A 16,540-nucleotide genomic window follows, 5' to 3' on the forward strand; every position below is an offset into this window, starting at 1 on the left:
AACCGGGGGAGGCCGACCCCAGATCCAGCTGCTCACCGAGCTTCAACATCGCGTGGAGCGCATCATGGGTGCCCGGGTGATTGGCCCTGTTGCATTTGGAGATGCCGACCCTGTTCTGGGCACCAATGGTAAGGACATCCACGTTTGGACCTCTCTCGTCCCACTTGCGCATCAGATCTACATCCTTTGCCACTGTCCGACCAATGCGCTGAATGCCACCACTCATGCATCCCTCGCTGATGGCCTCTCCTCACTCTAAAGCTACTCTTGTGCCTTCCTGGTTTCAGATGGTGAGGAGGAGGTCCCTGAACTTGCAAGTGACAGCCCCTCAGAGGAGGAGGAGGAGGAGGAGCAAGAGGAAGGCGGCCCATCAGGGGAACCCTCAGCCGTGGCAACCCATGCCAATGTAGGGGACACGTCTTCCCTGGAGGGGAGCGTCGCGGAAGTGTCGGAGGGGAGGGGAGCTCATGGGACCTGCGGCCTGCAGAAACGCGGGAGGGGGCTGCCAGGTCGGCGGCCTTCTCCCCAGAGGGGGGAAGGGTCGTAGGGGAGTCCAATTGCTGGGCCCAGCGGCGTCCAGCAACGCAGGAAGGGTCGGCCAGCTCGGCGGCCTTCTCCCCAGAGGGAGAGTCTGGCCTCCAGTCCAGAGATGGTCTTCGCCGAGGAGATGGAACGCCTCGAGGACTTGTCCGCGGACTCGGAGCGCCGGCACACAGAGCTCATGGGGGTAGTGGCACGGTTGCCTGAGGCCATTGAGTCCCTCTCTCGGAGTGTCACCGACGTCGGGGCCTCACAGGCCACCAGTCGGGCGGAATTCGGGGCAGCTCAGGCAGCGAGTGGCCAGGTGATCAGCGGTGCCGTGCAGTCACTGGGTGCTCTGATGCGGTCACTGAACAGGTCAACACGGGCACTCACTGCTGCCACACTCGCTGTGTCAGCCAGGCATCGCCAGGGCACCCGGTGCGCTGCAGCAGCACAGCGGTCTGTCCCTCGGCAGATTGGTGCGCATGCTGCAGTGCTGGCCCGGGCGAGTGCCAGTGTCTCAGGCGACCAGCGAGCGCCTGCCATCCACCAGCTTGCCCCCATTCCTCCAGCCGCCACTGCCACTCCCCCAGTGGAGCTGCCAGGAGCTGCTGCAGCGACTGATGCTGGCCAGCCACAGCTGCAGCATTCAACAGCCGCCCGCTCGACGGCCAGACCACGACTAGGCCGACCCCCAAGGGCATCTGCCGTCATGACATGTGCCCCTCTGGAGCCTGCCCCCAGCCTTGCAGCAGCCAATGGCCTTACTTTGAGGAGGAGCAGCAGGGCGGGCAGGGGCCACACAAAGATGGCCAAGGCATCGACATAGCGGGCCAAAAAGTCGAATGTATGGCCAGTTGTGTTTGTTTTTTGAAGGTCGAGGATGTGATGTTTGTTTTTTACGAAGGCCGAAGATGACGGCCATTTTAGTTGCACTGTTTTGTTAATCCTCTCCAGGTTGTGGGAGCGAGTAATGTGTTTGAGTGTTTTTTGGGGGTTTCGTCTGTTTTTGGTTTTCATGTGGGAGGGGCCCTGAGTTTGTACAATAAAGCATTTTATTTATTAACATTGTCCATGTTTGATCTTTGAAGTGTTTGTTGCCTTAGCCGGCTGAGGGCTTGCGGAGCGGCTGCAATCATGTTCTTTCATTGGCACAAGCCATTCCCTGACAGGGGGCCTAGAAGTGACGTTCAATAAGCCGCCGATGGGCGGCCCTTGGACCTTGTGCCTCCCTCCTGGGCTGGTACTCCTCGTCCTCCTCCCCCTCATGCTCCTCCTGCTCCTCCTCCTGAGGTGGGGGTCTAACGTGAGGTGGCAGTGCCTGAGTCCTGCGGATAGCCAGGTTGTGCAGCATGCAGCAAACGACGACGAATTAGGAGACTCGGTCCTGCGAATACTGGAGGGCTCCCCCGGAGCGATCGAGACAGCGGAACCGTTGCTTGAGGACACCGATTGTTTGTTCTATGATGTTCCTAGTCGCTTGATGGCTCTCGTTGTATGCCTCTTCAGCAGGGGTCGTGGGCGCGCGGAGCGGGGTCATGAGCCAGGTACACAAAGGATAGCCTTTGTCCCCGATAAGCCATCCTCTTGGGGGAGGCTGTGCCTGGAACATGTCAGCCACAGTTGTCTGTCGCAGGATAAAGGCATCGTGGCTGCTGCCTGGAAAGCGGGCATTGACAGCTAGGATGCGCTGCCTGTGGTCACACACCAGCTGTACGTTGAGGGAATGGTAGCCCTTCCGGTTGCGGTAATCCTCGGCATGCTCCAGAGGTGCCCGCAAAGCCACATGCGTGCAGTCAATGGCGCCCTGCACCATGGGGAAGCCCGCTATTCTTGAAAATCCCACTGCACGCTGCTGCTGCTTGTCCAGGGTCATGGGGAGGAGATGAATTGATGTCTCCTTGTGAAAAGGGCTTCGGTCACCTGGCAGATGCAGCAATGCACGGCGAACTGGGAGATGTTAGCGATGTCTCCAGCAGCGGATTGGAAGGAGCCGGTGGCATAGAAGTTGAGAGCCACCGTCACCTTCACTGCCACCGACAGAGACGTCCTGCGCATCAGCTGTGGCTGCAGATCTCTCTGAAGCAGCTGGCAGATGTCTGCAACCACCTCCCTTCTGAATTGCAGCCTCCTTACACACATCGCGGCAGACATGGTCAGATAGGAGGACTGCTGGCGGTATACCCTGGGTGGGTAAGGCCTCAGTTGGCGACGCCTGTTGCCCCCTCTGCGTCTAGCCAGGGCTGCCACTCTTTCACGGCGTCTGTAAGCCCTTCTGGCATAAGGTTGAAAGTCAGCATTGGCACCCAATGCAGCCCCCATTATATGCTGGGAAACAATGAGCTCTCAATGAAGGCAAAGATAATTGCTAAGCTCTGGCCTGAGCCAAAAATACCTGTCCTAGGGTTGGTCCAAACCAGTAAGCTCTCCTCCTTGGTCTCTCTCCAAAAAACCGTTGCACAAGAGTGAATGCTGCAAAATGGCTGCCCTTTATAGTGCAGGGTAAGTGCCCTTTAATTAGCGCTCCCCGCGGCCCGCCTCGGCTGTGTACCGTTCCACTTCACAGTCGTTCGGGCCGCCCGGCGCACAATGGGGCGGCGCGAGTGAAGTTCCGGTTCGGGGCGCACAAAGGGCGTGGCACTAGTAAATGACGTCATGATCTGTGCGCGCAGCAGGGCGCGCGCTAAAACTTTGCACCGGCGCTAAATGTGTACTGAAGTTGGGGCGAGGCACAGATCGCGCTGCGCCCGGGCGCTAAGCGCCTAGCGCTCGAGATCTACTCCTCCTAAGGCGCTAACGGCTGGCGCGCCCAACTGAATTTCTAGGCCAAAGACTTTAAGGTCAAAGAGAAGCCAAAGGAGAAAAAGTCCAAAGATATAACCGCAGCAGATGTTGTTAAGCAGTGGAAAGAGAAAAAGAAAAAAGAAGAAGCAGTTCCGGTGGATACTCCTCCTTTCCTCAGGCCAATCTTTGGTGTTCCATTAGCCGAGGCTGCTGAGAGGACTATGCTGTATGATGGGATCCAGCTGCCAGCAGTTTTTCGAGAGTGCATTGACTACATTGAGAGTTATGGCATGAAGAGTGAAGGAAACACTGAAACCCTCTCCAAGCAAAGACCGCAAGGAGACCTCGATCTATACAAGAGCAGATTGATGACAATGCCGCAACTGCATCTTGTCATTCACCGCCAGAACAATCTCATGAAGACACATCAGACTTACCCATGTTGAGAAGATCCACACGTGAAGTAAAAGAGCCTGATAGACTTAATCTTCGGGTACAATGTAAAGCTTTGAAAATGTGTTGACTGTTTTGAAAGTAGTTATGTTTCAGTAACATAACACAAAAGTGTTACTGATATTATCTTTATTGTTTTCTTGAAAGTTGATTGATATTGATTTTGTTAAACCTCAAAGAAAGGAGGATGTAGTGATCAATAACATGTCATTCTGTGGTGGACACTAGGTGGAGCAGTAGAGCTGTATATAGCTGTATGTATAAGACTACAGTACCCAGCTATACATTATATTAAGACTACATTACCCATGAGGCTAAGACTACATTACCCATGAGGCTAGGCTACCCAGAAGGCAACAGTCAAGATGGCAGCCTGCACACAGGAGCACACATGGAAGCCTCTACAGATACTGTACCTAGAGAACGTGTACTGAATAAATAACTAGCTAGAAGCTAGCTGTGTTCATAATAAGAATGTCTAGTTATTAATGAACATAACAGTAACTACATCAATATCTGGTCATGAAAGGATTGGAAGGGATAACTATAGACAGGTCTGACCAACAGCTCCAGCCCTTATTAAATGCAGGAACATTGCCTGTAGAATGCAACAGTTCAGTTTGAACAATGCTAAACAGATACCACAAATTGTTTTCAAAAAATCGCTTTGTTGACTTTTGTATCGTGGAGAGAAATCTATCTTTTCCCTCTTCTTGGATGTTTTACTTGTGTTTATTTGCACCTGTCAGGAGATTGGAGATGTTGTGAGAGTCCATGATATTATAAGTTGAATGTGATCCATTGGAAGGAGCACATTTGATGGAGTGAACCGGTTGTCCTGTGTGTTCTAACGTTGGTGTAAAATTTGTACAATGCAACCTTTTTGGAACTGAGGTCTCTTGAATTCCTTTCAGGGAACCTGGAACTAATCAACAAGCTCCATTCGTTGTCATTGGTGTCCTCCAACCATCTGTAGTGAATTTTAGCACCAATTGTTTACAAACGTTTCTGCAATGAACAGAAGCCTTTTGTTGTCTACAGCACTTCAGATTAATGCTTGTCTCCCAACGACAGTCACACATTAGCTTTTCCTGCTCCCACTGCCAAATTTATTCTGGTTGGTTCACTCTTTCCATTCCACCACAATCATTATTCATTTTTTCAAGGACTCAAAGTGCTGCATTGAACAGCAATGAGAGAAGGATTTGCTTTTCATTGTGGGTAAAGAATACAATTTAATGTTGATTGTAGAAAAGCTAACCAACCTGGGAGGTTTTTATTTTTGATTCAGTCCCACTTTCATACCAAAATCATACCAATCTGCTCCAACTGGTATTAGGTAATAATTTATTTCTTCAAATTCATACAACTATTTCCTGCAGACAATTTCTACCTAAACTGCACGAAGGGAATGGTAGCATAGTGGTAATGTCACTGGGCTAGTAATCCAGAGACCTGGACTAATGATCCACAGATGTGCGTTTGTGGGAGCTTGCTGTGTGCAAATTGACTGCCGCATTTCCCACATTACAACAGCGACTACACTCCAAAGTACTTAATTGGTTGTAAAGCACTTTGAAACATCCGGTGGTAGTGAATGGTGCTACATAAATTCAAGTCTTTCTTTCTTTTAATAAGAATGAAACTGGACAGACCACCCGGCATCGACCTCGGACGCTGCAATGGCACATCCAGCCCAGTCGACCCTGCAAAGTCCACCTCACCAACATCTGGGGACTTGCGCCAAAATTGGGAGAACTGTCAAACAGACTAATCAAGCAACAACCTGACATAGTCATACTCACAGAATCATACTGTTTAGCCAATGTCCTAAACTCCTTCATCACCATCACTGGGTATGTCCTGTCCCGCCGGCAGGACAGACCCACCAGGGGCGGCGGCGGCACAGTGGCATACAGCCCAGGGAGTCCTCAACATTGACTCCGGATCCCATGAAGTCTCATGGCTTCGGGTCAAGCATGGACAAGGAAACCTCCTGCTGATTACCACCTATTGCCCTCCCTCTTCCATGTTGAACACCACTTGGAAGAAGCAAGGGCACAGAATGTACTCTGGTTGGGGGACTTCAATGTCTGTCACCAAAAGTGTCTCGGTAGCACCACTACTGACAAGTCTGGGCCTGCGACATGTGGTGAGAGAACCAATGTGAGGGGAAAATTTACTTGACCTCGTCCTCATTAATCTAACTGTCCATGACAGTATTGGTAGCAGTGACCACCGCATAGTATTGTGGAGACAAAGTCCCATCTTCACACCGAGGACACCCTCCATCGTGTTGTGTGGCACTACCACCGTGCTAAATGGGACAGATTTAGAACATATCTAGCAGCTTAAAACTGGGCATCCATGAGGCACTGTGGGCCATCAGCAGCAGCAGAATTGTATTCCACCACAATCTGTAACCTTATGGCCCAGCATATCCCTCACTCTACCTTTACCATCAAGCCACGGGACCAACCCTGGTTCAGTAGGGAGTGTTGGAGGTCATTCATCTCAATCACATGACATCACTGCAGGAGTTCCGCAGGGCAGTGTCCTAGGCCCAACCATCTTCAGCTGTTTCATCAATGACCTTCCCTCCATCATAAGGTCAGAAGTGGGGATGTTCGCTGATGATTGCACACTGTTCAGCACCATTCGAGATTCGTCAGATACTGACGCAGTCCGTGTCCATATGCAGCAAGACCTGGACAACATTCAGACTTGGGCTGACAAGTGGCAAGTAACATTCGCACCACACAAGTGCCAGGCAATGACCATCTCCAACAAGCGAGACTCTAACCATCTCCCCTTGACATTCAATGGCATTGCCATCGCTGAATCCCCCACTATCAGCATCCTGGGGGTTACCATTAATCAGAAACTGAACTGGACCAGCCATATAAATACTGTGGCTACAAGAGCAGGCCAGAGGCTGGGAATTCTGCGGCGAGTGTCTCACCTCCTGACTCCCCAAAGGCTTTCCACCATCTACAAGGCACAAGTCAGGAGTGTGATGGAATACTCTCCACTTGCCTGGATGAGTGCAGCTCCAACAACACAAGAAGCTCGACACCATTCAGGATAAAGCAGCCTGCTTGATTGGCACTCCATCCACCACCTTCAACATTCGCTCCCTCCACCACCGGCGCACTGTGGCTGCAGTGTGTACCATCTACAAGATGCACTGCAGCAACTCGCCAAAGCTCCTTCAACAGCACCTTCCAAACCCGTGACCTCTACCACTTAGAAGGACAAGGGCAGCAGACGCATGGGAACATCACCACCTACAAGTTCCCCTCCAAGCCACACACCATCCTGACTTGGACGTGTATCGCCATTCCTTCACTGTCGCTGGGCCAAAATCCTGGAACTCCCTTCCTAACAGCATTGTGGGTGTACCTACACCATATGGACTGCAGCGGTTCAAGAAGGCGGCTTACCACCATCTTCTCAAGAGCAATTAGGGATGGGCACTAAATGCAGGCCTAGCCAGCGATGCCCACATCCCATCAATGAATAATAAAAAAAAAACAATTGGGAGTGTAGAAGAGCATGCCAGGAGCAGCACCAGGCGTAACTAAAAATGAGGTGCCATCTTGGGTAAGCTGCAACACAGGACTACATGCATGCTAAAAAGCAGAAGCAGCATGTTATAGACAGGGCTGAATGATCCCACAATCAACAGATCAGATCCTGCCACATCCAGTCGTGAATGGTGGTGGACCATTAAACAACTAATGGGAGAAGGAGGCTCCATGAATATCCCCAACCTCAATGATGGTGGAGCCCAGCACGTGAGTACAAAAGACAAGGCTGAAGCATTTGCAACCATCTTCAGCCAGAAGTGCCGAGTGGATCATCCATATCGGCCTCCTCCTGAGGTCCCCACCATCACAGAAGCCCGTCTTCAGCCAATTCGATTCACTCCACGTGATATCAAGAAACAGCTGAGTGCACTGGATACAGCAAAGGCTATGGGCCCCAACAACATCCCAGCTATCGTGCTGAAGACTTGTGCTCCAGAGCTAGCCGTGCCTCTAGCCAAGCTGTTCCTGTACAGCTACAACACTGGCCTCTATCTGACAATGTGGAAATCTGCCCAGGTATGTCCTGTCCACAAAAAGCAGGACAAATCCAATCTGACCAATTACCGCCCCATCAGTCTACTCTCAATCATCAGCAGAGTGATGGAAGGTGTTATATCTCAAGAGGTTAATCACCTTGCTTGTATAACAATTAACAGAGTACGCAGGAGACAGAGTTCAGTTAACAGCCATCTTTACTTCCAGAAGAATCTCTCACTTAATGCACTCTATTTCCCATAGTGCACTGCACATCACAGCTACAGTAAGCTATGTGGGACAATTCAAATACAACATTCAAAATACACAACATCTCCTCCCCTCTTACATTAGATGTCCCAATAGAACCACAACATTTTAAAAACACAATAACCCATGGGGATTATTCTGCCCCAGATAAAGGGTAAGTCTCTGAACTATAAGTTCAAACGTATAGGGGCCCGCCGCTCTCTGGTAGGATACCGGCGGTCAACCTGGCTCTCCATTTGATTGTCTCTCACAGGTGACGTCACCACAGGTGTAGGCGGCTAGGGTGCCTGTTTACAGGTCTCCCTTGCTGATGAGATAGGGGCTGAAGCGGCTGCTTCCTCAGAAGGTGAGCCTCTCGGTGTAGAAAGTGGATGACCCACAGCGTCACCCAATGGCAGATAAACTGCTGTTGGTGGTTCAATGGGTGTTGCTGCACTTCGTAGAAGCTGATCAGTGTGTCTCTTCCAGACAATGTCCTCCGGGTGTCTGTATAGTGTAGGATACTGGACCAGTCTGTGCAATGACAGTAGCAGGAACCCACTTAGGTCCACCACTGTAGTTCTGTGCCAACACATGTTCACCTGGACTGAAGACTGTCTTTGGAGCATTGCTCACGTCGCTTGATCTGCTTGTCCTGCTGATACTGTACCACATCTTTCACCTTTGGCGGTTTCAGCAGGTCGAAATTGGTTTGTAGCTCTCTTTTGAGCAGTTGAGTGGCAGGTGATGCTTTTGTGGTCGCATGTGGTGTGTTCCTGTAACTCAACAGGAAACTATTCATGCGCTGATGAAGCGTTCCCTGGCCTTGCGATGCCTTTAGAGAGTGTTTCATGGTCTGAACAAACCTCTCAGCTAGACCATTGGTCGCAGGGTGGTATGGTGCAGCCCTGATATGTTGTACACCATTCACCTGCAGGAATGTAGCCATTTCTTGTGACACCCACTGTGGACCGCTGTCTGAGACAAGTTGCATCGGAGATCCAAATCAGCTGAACACCTCACCTAACTTCTCGATGGTCTTCTCAGCGGTGGTGGACCTCATTATAACAACCTCTGGCCACTTACTGTGCGCGTCAACAGCCACCAGGAACATTCTCTCCTCGAATGGACCTGCAAAGTCTACATGAATGCGGTGCCATGCTTCCTCCAGAAAGTCCCAGGGGTGAAGAGGCGCAACCTGTGGCGCATTACGAACTCTCTGACATGAGGAACAGGTTTTAGCTTTGTCCTCAATCTGTCCATCCATACCCGGCCACCAGAAGTAGCTCCTCGCTATTTCTTTCATACAAACAATTCCACAGTGTCCGGAGGGTAGTTGCTGTAACACTGGTTTCTGTAGCGATGGTGGAATAACCACTCTCCTCCCCCACAGCAAACATCCAGGCTGCACCGACAGTTCGTTTCTCCTTAAGAGATATGGGCCTAGAAATTCGCTATCGCCGCGCCAGGTCTTTAGCGCCCGAAATTTAGCGCTCGCCCGGATTCCCGTAGCGCCCGCCTGAAATTCAGTTGCGGCGCCCCAAGACGGAGGCGGGCGCTATTGCAGAGTTTGGCCGCCTCACTTGGGGCAATGAAAGTCAATTTCAGGCGTCCAGCTGCCGCTGCGGCACCCGATGCGGTGCGGCAGGCTGGGGTACTGCAGGCCTCCTCCTTCTCTTAAGGAGGAGCTGCCTGCAGCCGTGAGATCGCCGCTGGATTCCCCCGGCAAATGAGCCCGGCACCACGGAGAAGTGCCGGGCTCGCGGGAGTCAGACACCAATGCCGCGGGGGGGTGGTGCAGGAGTCCGGGGAGGGAGGTGCGGCCAGGCGGCCGCCGGGAAAGCGGCCGGCCGCCCCTCCAGCTTTATGCGCCGGCCTCTCGGAGCTGCAAGGCCCTGTTTTTCAAACGCTGTTTGCGGCCGCTACGGGCGAGGCGGTCGCAACTGAATTTGGCCGTCGGCACGGAATCGCGTTGGAACCGGGGCGCTGCGCACACCGATGACGTCATCGGTGCCGGCGCAGCGCTACCGGCTAACGCCGATTTTAGGGACCAACTGAATTTCAGGCACTAAAAAACTTCCGGCGCAAACCACTCTTTAGCCAATAAGTGGGCGCAAACGCGACTGAATTTCTAGGCCATGGTTTCAGGTTTGGGTCATCGCTGTCAAGCTTGCCCCTGACAATAATGTCCAGCACTGCAGACAACACTGGGTCATTTCTGGTGTTTCGTCGGACCTGTGTCGAAGTACGGTGGCATAGTGGTTAGCACTGTTGCCTCACAGCGCCAGGGACCCGGGTTCGAATCCGGCCTCGGGCGACTGTCTGTGTGGAGTTTGCACATTCTCCCCGTGTTTGCGTGGGTTTACTCCGGGTGCTCCGGTTTCCTCCCACAGTCCAAAGATGTGCAGGTTAGGTTGATTGGCTATGATAAATTGATCCTTAGTGTTAGGGGGATTAAATACGTGGGGTTACGGGGATAGGGTGGGATATGTGTTGGTGTAGGGGTTATGGGGATCGGGTGGGATATGTGTCGGTGCAGGCTCGATGGGCCGAAATGGCCTCCATCTGCACTGTGGGGTTTCTGTGATTTCTGTGATTCTGTAACAGGCGCGTTCTCCACCTGCCTAAAATAGCAGATGTCCATGCTACGCGTCATAGGCTTGGTGACAGGCAATGGCAACTTGGAAAGACCATCGGCGTTGCCGTGCAGGTCTGACTTGCGATACCTAATGTCAAATGTGTGTGCAGATAACAGCAGCGCCCACCTTTGCATTCTGCTCACAGCAAGTGACGGAATCCCTGTATGTGGCCCGAAGATGGTCGTGAGAGGGCGGTGATCTGTTAGTAAGGTGAACTGTCTCCCGTACAAATATTGGTGAAACTTGCGAACACCAAAAACGATGCTCAGTGCTTCTCATTCTATTTGGGCGTGGTTAGTTTCAGCTCGGTTCAAAGTCCTAGATGCGAATGCTATCGGCTTCTCTTCTCCGTTTGGCATGATATGAGAAATGACCGCTCCCACACCATATGACGATGCATCACAAGCTAACTGTATTGGTAATGGTCAAAATGCATCAAAGCCTCTGACTTCAGGAGTGTGTCCTTTGCTGTCATGAACACTTCCTGGCACTTGTTAGTCCATTCCCACTTCTTGTTTTTACATAGCAACCGATGCAGCAGCCTCAGCATCGAGGCAAGGTTCGGTATGAACCGTCCATAGTAGTTCAGTAACCCTAGAAAAGAACGCAGCTGGCTGATATTTTCAGGTGCTGGGGCATCCACGATTGCCTTGGTCATGGACGGTGCCTTGTGAAGGCCTGTGGCATCGATCACATGACCGAGGTACTCAACTGATGCCTGAAAAAAATCGCATTTATCCCTGCGAACTCTGAGTCCATAATCCCTCAGTCTCTGTAGCGTTGCGTCCAAGTTACGCAGATGGTCTTGGTCATCACACCCAGTAACTAAGATATCATCTAAGTAGCACTGGACTCCAGGCAATCCACTAAGGATCTGGTCCATAGCACGTTGGAAAAGCGCTGGAGCTGATGTAATTCTGAAAGGAAGTCGACGATACCTAAATAGGTCCTTGTGTGTCACAATAGTCAGCATTTCTCGTGACTGTTCATCCACATGCATTTGCAGGTAGGCTTGACAGAGGTCGATTGTGCTAAACTTCTGGCCCCCAGCAAGTCCCGCAAACAAATCATCAATATGGGGGAGCGGATATTGCTCCACTGACAATACAGGGTTAACAGTTACTTTAATATCTCCACATATCCTAACTCCACCCCCTTTCTTGAGCACTGGTACGATGGGTGTTGCCCATTCACTCACGCTGACTGGTTCTAGTACTCCGCTTTCAACCAGGGCTTCTAAGTCAGCCTCGACTTTTGGTCTGATGGCATAAGGTACGGGTCGTGCCTTCATGAACTTGGGTTTGCTATCCTGCTTAATACAAAGCTTCACAGTAATATCTTTCATGCTACCCAGTTCTCCATTAAAGACTTCTGCATGTTTCTTTAAGATGGCGGGTAAGTCTGGATCATTGTGTGACATCATGTAGACTGATGACCAGTCTAATTTTATTCTCTCCATCCACGAATGTCCCAGCAGGGAGGGGTAGTCTCCTTTAACTACGTAGAGTGGTAACTTCCTAGTTTGTCCTTTCAACTGAACTGTGACCTCAGTGATACCTCTCATGGTTACTCTTTCACCGGTATATGTCTTTAACACTAGGTTAGCTGGCTGAAGTGGAAGGTGCTTTAATGTCTTTTTGTAGATTGTCTCTGACATAAGAGATACTGCTGCCCCGGTATCGATCTGCATTCGCACAGGCTGCCCCACTAGCAAGGGTGAGACCCGGTAGCCATGCGAATCCCCAGCTACAGTCAGCACGTTCAGTGATAGTTCCTCCTTTGAAGTGTCACTTGCCTCTGTTTTGTCCTGTTCTACAGAGCGGACATGCTTCTTTGTCTTTTGTCTGAATGGTTTTTTTCGTCCTTCCGTCTTTGACGTTTTCTCTGTGTCCTTTATATTCATGCATGCGCGCTGAATATGTCCCTTTTTACCACAGCTGTGGCAATCCATGTCCACACACCAGCATGCAGATGCAAGATGCCCCGTTTTGCCACAACGGAAACATGGCCCTTGGCTCTCTGTTCTTACTTTGTACACTTTTTCTGTTGCACCCAACTGTTGAGCTTCCTTAGCTGCTAATTCCATGGAAATACTGATTTCAATGGCCTTTTGTAGAGTCAGATTACTCTCTGTTAATAGTCTCTTCTGTATGGCTTCAGTTCTCATACCACACACTAGCCTGTCTCTTATAGTATCATTTAGCACGTCATTAAACTCACAGTGCTCTGATAGTCTTTTTAGTGCAGCTACAAACATAGTCATTGTTTCTCCTTCTTCCTGGTTACGCCTGTGGAACATAAACCTCTCAGCTATGACTAGGGGTTTGGGTGAAAAATGCCCTTTTAGTATCTCCACAATTTTGCTATATTGTTTAGTCCCTGGTTTATCTGGATGCACTAAAGTACGCAAAAGATTGAAAATCTTTGGTCCCATCACACTTAACAATGTAGGCACTACCTTGTTCCCTCCAATGTCATTTGCTTGTGTGAAGTATTCAAATCGTTCTGTGTCTGAGCTCCATTGTTCAACATTCTCATCAAACGGTCCAGTGTTACCGATAATTCCAGCCATTTTCCTTCTCTCAGGCTCCTAATTATCATTCACTAAGGATCCTTCCAATGTTGAACTCAACTAAAATCACTATCAGTTATTTCGTGCTTCAATTCACAGATCGTTTCACAGTTGAATAAATGTCCTTCCCAATTTACTCACTGCTTTCCTCCCCTTCCTCAAGTCCACGTAAGTTCAGACGTCCTCGTCACCACTTTTGTTATATCTCAAGAGGTTAATCACCTTGCTTGTATAACAATTAATAGAGTACGCAGGAGACAGAGTTCAGTTAACAGCCATCTTTGCTTCCAGAAGAACCTCTCACTTAATGCACTCTATTTCCCATAGTGCATTGCACATCACAACTATGGTAAGCTATGTGGGACAATTCAAATACAACATTCAAAATACACAACAGAAGGTGCCATTGACAGTGCTATCAAGCGGCACTTACTTACCAATACCCTACTCACTGATGCCCAGTTTGTGTTCTGCCAAGACCACTCGGCTCCCGAGCTCATTATGGCCTTGGTCCAAACATGGATAAAGGAGCTGAATTCCAGAGGTGAGGTGAGAGTGACTGCCCTTGATATCAAAGCAGCATTTGACTGGGTGCGGCATTAAGAAGCCCTAGTAAAACTGAAGTCAATGGGAATTGAGGGGGGAAACTCTCCACAGGCTGGAGTCATACCTAGCACAAAGGTAGATGATTGTGGCGATTGAAGGTCAATCATCACAGTCCCAGGACATCGCTGCAGGAGTTCCTCAGGGCAGTATGCAAGGCCCAACCATCTTCAGCTGCTTCATCAATGAACTTCCCTCCAACATAAGGTCAAAAATGGGGATGTTCGCTAATGACTGCACAGTGTTCAGTGCCATTCACAACTCCTCAGATAACGAAGCAGTTCATTCCCGCATGCAACAAGACCTGGACGACGTATCAACCAGTACAATTGGGCAGCGTTTTAGAACCTAATTTTTTTTTGCATTGAAAGATATTCCGTGATGACTTTAGTGTTGGTAACCTGGTGCAGTTTTATTAATACAGCAGAATATGGGTATATCAACAAAAAAGGCACTTTAATCAGAGTGTCTAGTCCACCGCTGGTGAGCAACCTGAGCTTAAATAACTGAAAATGAATTTTAAAAAATCAGAAACATTTACTAGTTTCATTGGAGTACAGTAGTCAGATTCTTTGCAAATTAGAAAAAATAATATTTAAAAGTATTAAATGCTGCCTATTGGTGTCCTTGTACTTATTGGTGTCCTTGTGCCTATTGGTGTCCTTGTGCCTATTGGTGTCCTTGTGCCTATTGGTGTCCTTGTGCCTATTGCTGTCCTTGTGCCTATTGCTGTACTTGTATCTATTGGTGTCCTTGTGCCTATTGGTGTCCTTGTATCTATTGGTGTCCTTGTGCCTATTGGTGTCCTTGTACTTATTACTGTCCTTGTATCTATTGGTGTCCTTGTGCCTATTGATGTCCTTGTGCCTATTGGTGTCCTTGTGCCTATTGGTGTCCTTGTGCCTATTGCTGTCCTTGTGCCTATTGGTGTCCTTGTACCTATTGGTGTCCTTGTATCTATTGGTGTCCTTGTGCCTATTGGTGTCCTTGTATCTATTGGTGTCCTTGTATCTATTGGTGTCCTTGTGCCTATTGGTGTCCTTGTGCCTATTGGTGTCCTTGTATCTATTGATGTCCTTGTGCCTATTGGTGCCCTTGTATCTATTGGTGTTCTTGTATCTATTGGTGTCCTTGTATCTATTGGTGTCCTTGTGCCTATTGGTGTCCTTGTATCTATTGGTGTCCTTGTATCTATTGATGTCCTTGTGCCGATTGGTGTCCTTGTGCCTATTGATGTCCTTGTGCCTATTGGTGTCCTTGTATCTATTGGTGTCCTTGTATCTATTGGTGTCCTTGTGCCTATTGGTGTCCTTGTGCCTATTGGTGTCCTTGTATCTATTGGTGTCCTTGTGCCTATTGGTGTCCTTGTGCCTATTGGTGTCCTTGTATCTATTGGTGTCCTTGTATCTATTGGTGTCCTTGTGCCTATTGGTGTCCTTGTGCCTATTGGTGTCCTTGTATCTATTGGTGTCCTTGTATCTATTGATGTCCTTGTGCCTATTGGTGCCCTTGTATCTATTGGTGTTCTTGTATCTATTGGTGTCCTTGTGCCTATTGGTGTCCTTGTATCTATTGGTGTCCTTGTATCTATTGATGTCCTTGTGCCTATTGGTGCCCTTGTATCTATTGGTGTTCTTGTATCTATTGGTGTCCTTGTATCTATTGGTGTCCTTGTGCCTATTGGTGTCCTTGTATCTATTGGTGTCCTTGTATCTATTGATGTCCTTGTGCCGATTGGTGTCCTTGTGCCTATTGATGTCCTTGTGCCTATTGGTGTCCTTGTATCTATTGGTGTCCTTGTATCTATTGGTGTCCTTGTATCCATTGGTGTCCTTGTGCCTATTGGTGTCCTTGTGCCTATTGGTGTCCTTGTGCCTATTGGTGTCCTTGTGCCTATTGATGTCCTTGCGCCTATTGATAGAAACATAGAAACATAGAGATAGGAACAGGAGTAGGCCATTCGGCCCTTCGAGCCTGCTCCGCCATTCAATGAGATCATGGCTGATCTTCGTCTGAGATCATAGCTGATCTTACCAGTTCAGTACCCGGTCCCCGCCTTTTCTCCGTAACCCTTAATCCCCTTAGCCTTCAGAAATATATCCAATTCTCTCTTGAAAATATTTATTGAATTAGCCTTCACAGCCCTCTGTGGCAGGGAATTCCACAGGCTCACCACTCTTTGATGTCCTTGTATCTATTGGTGTCCTTGTGCCTATTGGTGTCCTTGTGCCTATTGGTGTCCTTGTGCATATTGGTGTCCTTGTGCCTATTGGTGTCCTTGTGCCTATTGGTGTCCTTGAGCCTATTGGTGTCCTTGTATCTATTGTTGTCCTTGTGCCTATTGGTGTCCTTGTGCCTATTGGTGTCCTTGTAACTATTGGTGTCCTTGTGCCTATTGGTGTCCTTGTGCCTATTGGTGTCCTTGTGCCTATTGGTGTCCTTGTATCTATTGGTGTCCTTGTGCCTATTGGTGTCCTTGTGCCTATTGGTGTCCTTGTGCCTATTGGTGTCCTTGTGCCTATTGGTGTCCTTGTATCTATTGGTGTCCTTGTGCCTATTGGTGTCCTTGTGCCTATTGGTGTCCTTGTATCTATTGGTGTCCTTCTGCCTATTGATGTCCTTGTGCCTATTGGTGTCCTTGTATCTATTGGTGT

Source organism: Somniosus microcephalus, chromosome 6 (genome assembly GCF_052327205.1).
Source record: "Somniosus microcephalus isolate GS21.2 chromosome 6, FLI_Smic_1.0, whole genome shotgun sequence".
Lineage (NCBI taxonomy): Eukaryota > Metazoa > Chordata > Chondrichthyes > Squaliformes > Somniosidae > Somniosus > Somniosus microcephalus.